Source organism: Myotis brandtii, unplaced genomic scaffold, assembly GCF_000412655.1.
Source record: "Myotis brandtii unplaced genomic scaffold, ASM41265v1 scaffold179, whole genome shotgun sequence".
Classification (NCBI taxonomy): Eukaryota; Metazoa; Chordata; class Mammalia; order Chiroptera; family Vespertilionidae; genus Myotis; species Myotis brandtii.
The window spans coordinates 7,599,828-7,611,499 of record NW_005356635.1 but is presented as its reverse complement, the minus strand read 5'-3'; positions in this window follow the sequence as shown (position 1 = coordinate 7,611,499).

The following is an 11,672-nucleotide window of genomic DNA, read 5'->3' as shown; positions in this document are numbered from 1 at the left end:
CTATTTTTATAAAGATTTAATGAGATAATTAATCAGAGTAGTTGTTCACAACCTAATTGGAATCACCTGGGGAGCTTTACAAAGTACTGGTGCCTGGATCCCTCCTCGAGAGATTCAGATATAATTGGTCTGGAATAGAACCTGGGCTTTTTTTTAAATATATTGAAGTGATTCTATTGTGCAGCTAAGATTGAGAAACACTGATATAAACATGTAGTCTGATATATAGAAGGCATGTCAATATTGTAATAGGATGATGATGATGATAATGATAATAAAGGTTAGAAGTTTCAGCTACAAAATTCATGCAGTAAAATTGGCTTAGTGTGATTATTCATCCACAAAACTCAAGAGAAAGGAGCCACTTTAACATGAATATTATCAGAAATTTTACTATTATTTTCGTTATTTACTATTATTTTCATAGCTCTTAACTCTAATTCTCTATGAAATAAATATCAGTGATATAGGAGTGAACAAATATTCAGAAAGTTTAATTGCTCTGCAAAAAGAGATGGGTTAAGAAGTAACTAAGTTAGAATGCACATTTCAATCTCTTTATATCAAGTTTTATACTATTTATATTATGCCACTAATTGTCTACAGTGGGCAAAGGTAGAAATTTGCTTCTTTGTACACAGAATTTACAGGAAACTTTCTAAGCTTGGAAAGTACTCCTAAAATCATGATTATTGCAGAAAAGGGTACAATTGCTACAGTCACCAATGATCTCATTAACTTGTGAGTAGTTTGAAGTCAAAGACTGTATTCTATTCATCATTACATCCCTAGTGACTTGCACAATGGTTGGCACTTAATTGATGCTCAATAAATGTTAAATGAATATTAAAATATTCAATGTAAAGAAAATTAAAATCAAAATGGTGTCAATATCTGAGAAGAAAAACTTTATATTTTCAATTAAAATTATGATCATAAGGGTTTTTTTAATAACAAAGTTAAATTTTATTTATTTATTTATTTATTTATTTATAAACATCATCAATTGCCAGCCTCCTGCACAATCCCTACTGGGGATGAAGCCCACAACTGAGGCATGTTCCCTGGCCAAGAATTGAACTATCAATCTCTTGGTTCCTGGGTTGACACTCAACAACTGAGCCACACTAGCTGGGTGACCATAAGGTTTTAATCCAAATGTATCAGATGTCAAAGAAAATATTTGGAGCAGAAGTTCTTCTCTCTCTCTCTCTCTCTCTCTCTCTCTCTCTCTCTCTCTCTCTCCCTCTCTCTCTCTCTCTTTCTCCACACAGATTATACAGAAAAACTAAAAGAATTAAAAAGGTATTATTTATTTAATTCATAAGCATATCAGGGAATTACTTATATACTGACTAGGGGCCCGGTACACAAATTCATGCACCAGTGGGGTCCCTCAGCCTGGCCTGTGGGATCGGGCCAAAACCGTTTCTCCAACATCCCCTGAGGGGTCCCAGATTGAGAGAGGGTACAGGCCAGGCCCAGGGTGCATGATTGGGGCTGGGGAGGGAGGTGGAAAGGCTCCAGGACATGTCCAGCCCGTCCTGCTCAGTCCCAATCAGCTGGACCCTAGCAGCAAGCTAACCTACCGGTCAGAGTGTCTGCCCCCCTGGTGGTCAGTGCACATCATAGCAAGTAGTTGAGCAGCCTTAGAATATCTTTAGCATATTACACTTCGGTTGGTTGAATAGATGATTGGTAGACCGGGCACTTTGTCTACAGTGGCTTTGATTATATAGGATTTCAAAAGTATTTTTACAAATTTTGTATCTTATCGGTAGAACATGTCCCTGGCACTTCCCCTGTTTCAATTAAAGTTGAATGAAATATGAGTTTTTAACTTCAAATACTGTAAGATTTCTTAGGATTTTGCCTACACATAGGAAATAAAAATTAATATCACTTTCTACACAGATGACAAGTCTGAGGGCTTTGATCAGCAACATTGTATTAGACAATTAGAAATGTGCTTAGGAAGCATACTTGATTGTGTAGAGCAAAATAGGTTGTAAGGACAGAGCTGCAGTTAGGGAAGCCAGTTATTACAATGGTCTAGATGTAGCAATGAAAATCTGAACTGGGGGTGGGGGAAGAGACATTCCTATGAGAGATCTTGTGAAAAAATAAATGAGAGAAACCTAACTGACAGGGCTAAGCTAAGGTATGAAGGACAGGAAACTCTTAAAGAAGATTAAGAGATTTTGAGCTTATATAAATAATGTTTCTCTTGAAAAGAAAAGATCAAGGAATAGACAATTTGGGGAAAAGATGAGTTTAGTTTATATTTGAGTATTCTCAGGTGGAAGAACAGGAAGGAAGCAAGATGGGGCAGCTGGAAAATTCCAGGGGCAAAGTAGTCTCACTGGAAGCTTCCACTGACCCAAGGGAAGGATGAGCAATGCCCCTCAGAGCTGTCCTTAGTCAGAGTGAGAGGACTGGCTCTTTAAATCTATAAGAGGTGTGACCTTGGGTAAGGTGGCTGTCCTGGCTGAGACAGTCCCTGGAGAGTGATGACTGCTTGCTATCCTCTCAGCAGCTGGGCTGACAAGTTCTTTTTCCTGAACAGGCATACAATTACAGATGGCCTAGATTTAGCATATGTGATGACGGAGGACAAGGCTTGAGAAAATAAATGTTAAAATACTAAAATACATACAAATAAATTGTGAGGTAAACCATTTACTGAGGATTGGTATTCCCATAGGTCAAACTTTTTCTGATCTAAGTTGACCCTATGTATAATTCACAAGCATGGCATTCCTTGAGGAAAAATCATAGACCATGGCCTCCATGTCAAGCAGCTTAAGAAGTACATGGGGATTTGAGCTGTGAAATCTTGTTATCCTTTCCCTGGCTGAGTGGTCCTCCCATGCACCAAGAAGTCACCAGTTTGATTCCTGGTCGGGGCCAGTTGTGGGCTTGATAACCAGTAAGAGGAGTGCAGGAGGCAGCCAATGGATGTTTCCCTCTCACTTCCTCTCTCTCTCTCTCTAAAATCAATAAAAACATATTTTTAAAATCCACACACACACAAACCTTGTTATCTTAATAGCTCACTCAAGTTTGACCTCTGTGATTTTCATCAAGCATGTATGACCTATGATCTGAAGAAAAAACAGGCCAGTCATATTAAAATACTAGGAGCCCAGTACATGAATTTGTGCACCTTGAAAGGAACTGTGGGCTGTGATGCTGCAGTGGGCAAGGGGAGGTCTTGTCCCATCCTCCATGCCCCTGCCTGGCCCCTCTTGCCATGGCCCCCGATCCCGTCTCTGCCACCAGCCCTGCTCCCAATCACTGACAGCATGGAGCAATTGGGGCTTGTGCCAACAGCAGGTGCAAGAGGCAGCTGCTGCCCCAATCGCCCCTCAGGAGCAGGAGGAGGTGGAGAAGCCCTCAGGGGCGATCAGGACTGGCAGTCGCCACTCTCACTTAATGGCACCAAGTGATCCAGACTGGTGCCAGGCACCGGCAGCATATGTGAATGGGGATGGCACCCACAGCAGGTATGAGAGGGGCTGGTGCTGGCAGCGGGTGTGAGCAGGGCTGGTGCTGGCAGTGGGTGTGTGAGGCAGCTGCTGGCCCCAATCACTCAGGAGCAAGGGGAGGTGGAGAAGTCCTGAGGGGTGATCGGGCCAGCAGCTGCCGTTTGCACCCACTGATGGTGCAGAGCAATTGGGGCTGGTGCTGGCAGCAGGTGCAAGGGGGGCTGGCGTTGGCAGTGAGTGCAAGCACCAGGCGGGACCATGGAGCACGGGAGCAAAGAATTTTCTGTAACCATCAGAGGCTCGCCCAGATGACAGCGACTGGCGCCCCACCTTAGTCTGGCGCCCCCACTCACCTGCTCCACCATCCTGCTGCAGCCGACACCCACCATGTTCGCACCATGCCACCTGCTGCTGAAGCCCACCATGTTCTGTGCATGCCCCCTGGTGGTCAGCGCACGTCATAGCAACTGGTTGTTCAGTTGTTCTGCCATTCAGTCTATTTGCAAATTAGGGTTTTATATATATAGACTAGAGGCCTGTTGCAGGAAGCTTCCTGCAAAAATAAGGCTTCCTTGGTCCTATTCCTTCAAGAATAGGGCTTCCTGATACCGCAGTGAAGCAGAGAAGGGAGCGAAGCCCACTGAGGCTGGCTTTGCTCCATTCTCCACTGCCTGGCTCCCTCCCTTCACTGCTTAGCCCTCAGCTCCCTCCCTTCTCAGCCACCTGGGCTCTCTCCCTTCTCCACCGCTTTGCTCCCTCGCCAGGTCATGGATCCAAGGCCCGGATCCCCCGGGCAGCATCAGGCGCTATTGGCCCCGCCTCGTCAGTTCAGGGGTCTGGGGCCCGGAGCCCGCGGGCAGCGTTGTGCGCTGCCGGCCCCACCTGCAGTATGCAAATTAGCCGCCATCTTTGTTGGCTGTTAATTTGCATGTCATGCTGATTAGCCAATGGGAGGTGTAGTGAAGGTACGGTCAATTACCATGTTTGTCTATTATATATAGATGAGTAAGATGGCTCCATTTCTTGGATGATTTAATTACTATCTGGCATTTAATTAATTGGGAATTCAGGCAATGAAGCATTGTTAGAAGAGATGAGAAAACTTTGTCACCACTGTTAAAATATTATGTGTGCCTATCATTCCCAAAAGGTGGGAAGCAAACAAACAAACAAACAAAACAAACAAACAAACAAAAACAGAGGCAGAATATGTTCAAAGATAAAGGGAAAATTAAGGATGTGGTAGGTTACTTGCAAAAGTAAGGGATGCATATCTCAACAAAAATAGAAAAAAATGCTATTCTAAAAAAAATATCATTCCTGGCAGGTGTTGCTCAGTGGTTAAATGTTGGCTTGCTCACCAAAGGATCACAGGTTGGATTCCTAGTCAAGGGCATGTACATGGTTTGCAGGTTCAATCCCTGGCCCCTGGTGAGATGCTTGCAGGAGGCAACCAATTGATGTATCTCTCTCACATCAATGCTTCTCTCTCTTCCCCCTCCCTTTCTAAAACAAATACGAAAATATCCTCAGGTGAGGATTTTAAAAAAATCAAACCAACTTGTACTATTTATTCCCATTCCTATACATTTTTTATGTGTGTCAAAATAGAAAAATGATAGATGATCTGTACTGATATACATGGTTATCCATGATGTATTAAATGAATAAAAGCAAAAGCCAGTTGAAAGAAAATGTGTATTTTATGATGCTATTCTGATAATAAAATAACCAACCAACCAAAACTACTTTTTTTTTGCATTTATGTGCTTGTATTTGTGAACAACTTGAAAAGCAAAATTAGTAACCTTATGAGAATGGGAGGAAAAGAATGTGTGATAATTGACATTTTAGTCTTTGTTGTATATTGTTTCACCAGGAAATATTCATGTTATAAGTTGAAAATCATATAAAGAAATTAATATAACTGAAAATAAAATGTAACAATACATGGATCCTATTCTTAAAGTCAAATTTTAGAGATATTTTTAAAATTCAAACCTGGGAGCTCTTTAGAAGAACCAAATCACCTCTGAGGAGCTTAATGTGCAAAAACAAGCATGGATAGTACAGGGATAAATACAGGCCCTTTTGTCTACAGTAAGGCATGCTAATCTTGACCTAAGCAGCAATCTGTGCTGTCCCATCCAAATATGGTGTTCTGGGGTAGACCATATTTTTACTTAAAATGCTACAATGACCAGGAGGAAAATCACTAAAAAAATTTCCAGGGTTAATTTTGATAGAAAAATTTTGTTTTAGACTTTGTCTCATAAAATATTCTATTTCAGTAAGGGTTGCTCTGTAGGAGATGCTAAAGATTGTTAAAAGAATGTAGATTATTAGAAGAAGGAGATTTTCTAAATGGGGTATTCTAACAGAAGAGGAGAATTATAATTGATCATGGAATAATGAAAGGTACTGGATTAACTGATGATTTATAATGTACTAAATTAGAAGTCTCTAGACGCAGTGGTTCTCAACCTTCCTAATGCCTCGGCCCTTTAATACAGTTCTTCATGTTGTGGTGACCCCCAACCATAAAATTATTTTCGTTGCTACTTCATAACTGTAATTTTGCTACTGTTATGAATCGTAATGTAAATATCTGATATGCAGGATGTATTTTCATTGTTCGAGACCCACAGGTTTAGAGTCTAGAGGATCACTGTCAAATTCCTTTAAAGCGTTTACAACTGGATTCCATATTGTAAGTTGAAAAACTGAACATCAGAAAGATTTATGGATTATGAATTAAAGCAAAATATTTTAAAATAAATTAAAATCAAGTGAGCTACATACATAAAGCTTACAGTAAATTTCTTTCAGTGTTCAGAAAAGTTAAACTTCATATTTAAAATGTCCCCAAATGTCAGTTTTTATAGTTCCCAGCTTATTTCAATGTGAAAGTTTTCTTTCAAAAATGAATTGTGCATAATCATGTTCCACAGTGCTTTCTATATCAATCGTATCTACTAAATTCAGTGCTATCTTATTTTATCTGGCTACTACCTAGCTAGACTTCCATTTTGGATGGATTTAGTGTACAAATAAACCTGTTTTCTTAAAAATGAGGCCAATACATAAGAAGAAAATTCTATTAGAAAAAAGCAACTATAATCTTAGCCGAATGATCTAAAAAAATTACATCCACTTTTCATGAAATGAAAACCACAGGACTTCATAAATTCTTCCTTTGTAGAGGACAAGGTAGTGTATCTGAAAGCATGATCCACCTGTACAATATATAAAAACAATTCAAAACAGGCCAGGCAAGCCACCCAGGGTGAGGAGAGATCCCACTGTGCAAGCCTGAATCCCATACAGACAATTTTAAGATTATTTACTTCACCTTGGTGTTACAGGTAATAAAGGCAACTAATTGTGCATAATCATTTTTGAATGACTTCCACTTCCACATCAAAAATATCTATTAAATTCAGCACTAGGTGATTTTTCTGGCTCCCAATCTATCCATGTCTCTAGTTTATTTTGATTTATTTTTTGTGTAACCTATGGGGTTCTGCAATGGGCCAAACACTTTGCTATAACCATTTGCACACATTATATAATTCAGTTTCTAGCACAGACCTCCCAGCTGGGTTTCCTCCTCCCCATTCTATAGTTGAATAAACTGAGGGCAAGAAATATTAAGCAACTTGTCCAAGGGCATACAACAAATTAATGATCAGGCTGGGTTTGGAGCCTCAGTGAATCTGACTTCAAAACCTAGTGTATTTCCACTGTATCATGCCATCTCCAGGAATTTCTGTTCAAGATACTTCTTTTTTATCTATAATAATAAAAGCGTAATATGCTAATTAGACCAGAAGACCTTCCGGACGAAGCCAGGGCTGCGAAGGAAATCTCGGTCCTGGGTGCCAGAGGGAAGATGGTGCTGGCAGCCTAGGGATGGAAGGCCTACCCTTGCACAAATTTCGTGCATCGGGCCTCTAGTGTGTTAATAAATATCAAAATGATTAGGCTGAACACTTATCTGTCCTTTATTCTTATGCAGATGATGAAAGGACAAATGAGCCTATTATGACCAGTTAGCAAAACCCCTGGTGATTTAATGAAGACAATGCTGAGGTATTTTAAAGAATGACAAAATTCACTGTATTTAATCACATTTTTAAAAATTATACAAATATGCATGTGTACATAATTTTCTATGATTATGTAAATTGAATTATCCTTCTTATTCAGACACCTACCTTCACCAGCAAACCCCTTCACATCCACTCCCCAGTATTTGGGAATATATTGTTGGCTTTTGGATGTGCAATATTTCTTTTGATGCTCCTCTCTACCTCTTTTCCTTCCCATTTTCTCTTCAGGAAGTGATGTCCCATATTAACAACCTAAGAACTATCCTTCTCTATTTTTTCCATGTTCATATAATCATATAAAATATATACTTTCATGAATATTTATATTTATTATTACATAGTAATACCTAAAATTATAGAAAGGCATATAAAAATGCCTTTACAAATATTGGCTCATTTCATGCCTATTTTTTCTCCACTGCTTTCCTCACTCAACAATACATAGGACAAACCCCTCCAGGTCAACTAGTACACTCTCTGGTTCATTATTTTTGTTGGTTTCATGGCATATAACTATGCAGTAGTAAACATCTATGCATGTGTATTTTTATTTGCTTGTATTATTATTTCTATGAAGGAAACTCCAAGAATTGAATTCCTAAGATACAGTATGTGTAATATTAATTTTAAGATATTATCAGATTATTTTCCAAGAAGGCTATAACCACTCATATTACCAGTTGTAATGTACAAAAGTATCCTCCCTCTGCATTCTGACAGCCATAGTTATTTTCAAGTTTTGCCACTTTGATGGGAATCAAGTGATATATCAGTCACCTTAATTTGCATGTCCCTTGCTACCAGAGTATTTCGATATGTTTTCACACATTCTTTGGCCACTGAAGTCTTTGCTTATTTTCTGTAGCATTATTTTCTTGTCTTATAAGGGTTGTGTGTTTTTGTGTATTCTAGATAGTGTCTCTTTGTTCAATAAAGATATGTGTTTTTGTTCATTTTATGTTTTACAAAAGCCTTGTGTAACCGATGGAGTTCTGCAATGGGCCAAACACTTTGCTAGATACACTGCACACATTATATAATTCCGTTTCTAGCACAGACCTCCCACCTGGGTCTGTGGGAGGCCTGTGCTAGAAACTAAATTATACTATTTTTTTAGGAAGCTGGCAGAAATTTTAAATGTAATTTAGTCAAATAAATCTATTCTTTCTTTTTAAATGTCTGTGTTTTATGCCTTGGCTAAAAAGTTTTTCCTGCTCCTATGCTGTCATAGAATTTTACATTTATATTTTTTATTTAATCTGTAATTTAAAAAATAGTATGCAATAGGGGAAAAATCTTATTTTTTTCAAGATGGATAGTGATTTCCTGGCATTATTAATTAAATAAATCTTTCTGGCTGAACTGAAATTTTAACCTTTGTCATACACTAAATTCACAAATACACTGGCATCTCTTTCCTGAATCGTGTGATGTGGGATCCCATGTCATCCCAAGAGCACAAGTGGCACAAATTTTTTGTAGACTTTGTCACTTGGGAAACATAGATTGTGTATAACATGGAATAAGAACTATGAAACTACAAAAAGTTTGGTAACTCCAGTCCCACATGAACTTACCAGCTATGAGGGATTAATAAGGTGCTTTCATATGAACATAAAGTGTTAAGCCACAGTACCAGGGGTGATCTGTAATGGCAAGATAGAAATGTGGTAGAAGCAGTTGGTAATACATGGTTTCATGTAGGTGAGAACATTGCAGAGTCTAATGTGCAAAATAAAATTTAGAGGAAAGAGGAACTGATATGACTCTTGAAATGAAATTAGATCGTTGATACTAGAATTTAGGAACTTTGAATTTTTTAGCACTTAGATAGATTCCTCTCTTTTTGCTGATATTGGAAAAATAATAAAATATTCTTACAATGATAAGATCATGGCGAATAACTGACATCTATTATCAGTGAGGACTGCATACTCTAAAAATAATATTCAAGAATGATGGATTAGTTATTTACATTTTGGTTTTAAATACATTTGTTCATACATTTTTGAATTATCACATTGCCTTAAAAATTCTATTTTATAACATTTTAAAAAATCAACCTAAGCAAGTATAGATATCTTTCTGAATGGTGAGATTCAACTAGTTTCTGCACATTCATTTATGCAGAAATCTATAATACATGGGCTTTGGGGGAGGGAAGGACTCAAGTTTGGTTTTTGTTTGTGTTTCTTTTTACTTGTGGTGTGTGAAGACAGGTATCTATTAGTAGTAGAGGTACTCCATCATCACCCCATTAATAGATCTCATCAGAACAAGGTTTCACTGCTGTGGATATTGAATAAGGCCCTGCCAGACGGCTTCCAATACCCTTAGGATAAGATGCACTAAGTTCCAAGATTACGTATGGCAGCTTTGGGGCAAAAATTTGAGGGTCTATACTGGGTTTGAAGATCAAGATCTTCCCCAGGGTGACAAACCTATAATTGTACCTATCAGCTTTAGGCTGCATTGATTAATGAACCTTCTGTGATTTATCACACACACTATTTTTAAACAGGTGCTCTCCTCATTGTAATAGACTAGAGGTTTTCAGAAATGACAACACAGGCTTGTTTTGTTATTTGTTTAGTGAAATTTTCTGAGAACACATAACAAGCAAAAATAACCAGTCATTTTGTAGAGACCTTAGATTAGTTAATGTCAGACTGGGATGTTTTTCACCTAATTGTCTTAATGCTTTACAAGAAAGTTTCTGCTTTTTTCCCATTTTACTCTCCTACCATTACACACCTATCCTGACAGTAAAAGCATAGTACTTTGAATCCCAGATTTTTCTGTCCTCGGGGAATTTCCCAGTTCCTGAGAAAGTAACCTAGTAAGAATAAAAATATAGCATATTAGAGAGGCTTGAAAAAAAAATCATACACAAGTACATACACAAAGTCACTATCCTCTGAAAAATTATAAGCTATGGAAGAATATATTATGCATCTAAGGTAAATGTGCAGATAGTATATACCCATGCACACAAATTTTACCATTTGAGCATTGTTTATAGTCTAGACCCAACTGAATTAACAAATTCATTTCACTGCTTTAAGGTTTTGTCAAACATATTTCTATAGCACAGCAGTATACCAGTATTGTACTGGGTGGCAGATGTCCCAGGTTATAAACCTAGCTCCCCACCATTTACAAGCTGGATGACCTTTGGCAAATTTCACAACCTCTCTGTGCCTAAGTTATCTCATCTGTGAAATAAATTTGATGAGCATTTATCTACGTCACAAGGTTATTCTGAATATTACATTTTAAAAAAAGATATGTGGAGAGCTTTTGCTATTTTATTATTTTAAAAACAACTAGAACACCACTTAACTTCTCCAGGGCCTATTAAGTGTCTTAAATCGCAAGGACCTCTGTTTGCCTAAAATCAATTAAAAAGCAGATTACTCTGGTTCTTATTTATTCATTAAAGCTGGTCAGATGGACAATACTTATCAGTGCTACTAGAGGCCCGGTGCACAAAAATTTGTGCACTGGCGGGGGGGTGTCTCTCAGCCCCACTTGTGCCCTCTCACAGTCTGGGACCCCTCAGGAGATAACGACGTGCTGGCTTAGGCCTGCTCCCGGGTGGCAGAGGGCAGGCCCAATCCCTAGGTGCAGCCCCTGGTCGGGCTCAGAGCAGGGCCGATTGGGGGGTTGGGGCACCGCCCCCTGTCACCCACAGAGCAGGGCTGATCAGGGGGTTGGGGAGCTCCCCCCTGTCACCCACAGAGCAGGGCCAATCAAGGGGTTGGGGCACTCCCTCCTGTCACACTCAGGGCAGGGCCGATGGGGAGGTTGCGGCTCCACCCCGTCACACACAGAGCAGGACCCATGCGGGGGTTGGGGCACCACACCCTGTCACACAGAGAGCAGGGCTGATCAGGGGGTTGGGGAGCTCCCCCCTATCAGGCACAGAGCAGGGCCGATCAGGGGGTTGGGGCACCTTCCTCGTCACACTCAGGGCAGGGCCGATGGGGAGGTTGCGGCTCCACCCCGTCACACACAGAGCAGGGCCCATGCGGGGGTGGGTTGGGGCGCCGCACCCTGTCACACACAGAGC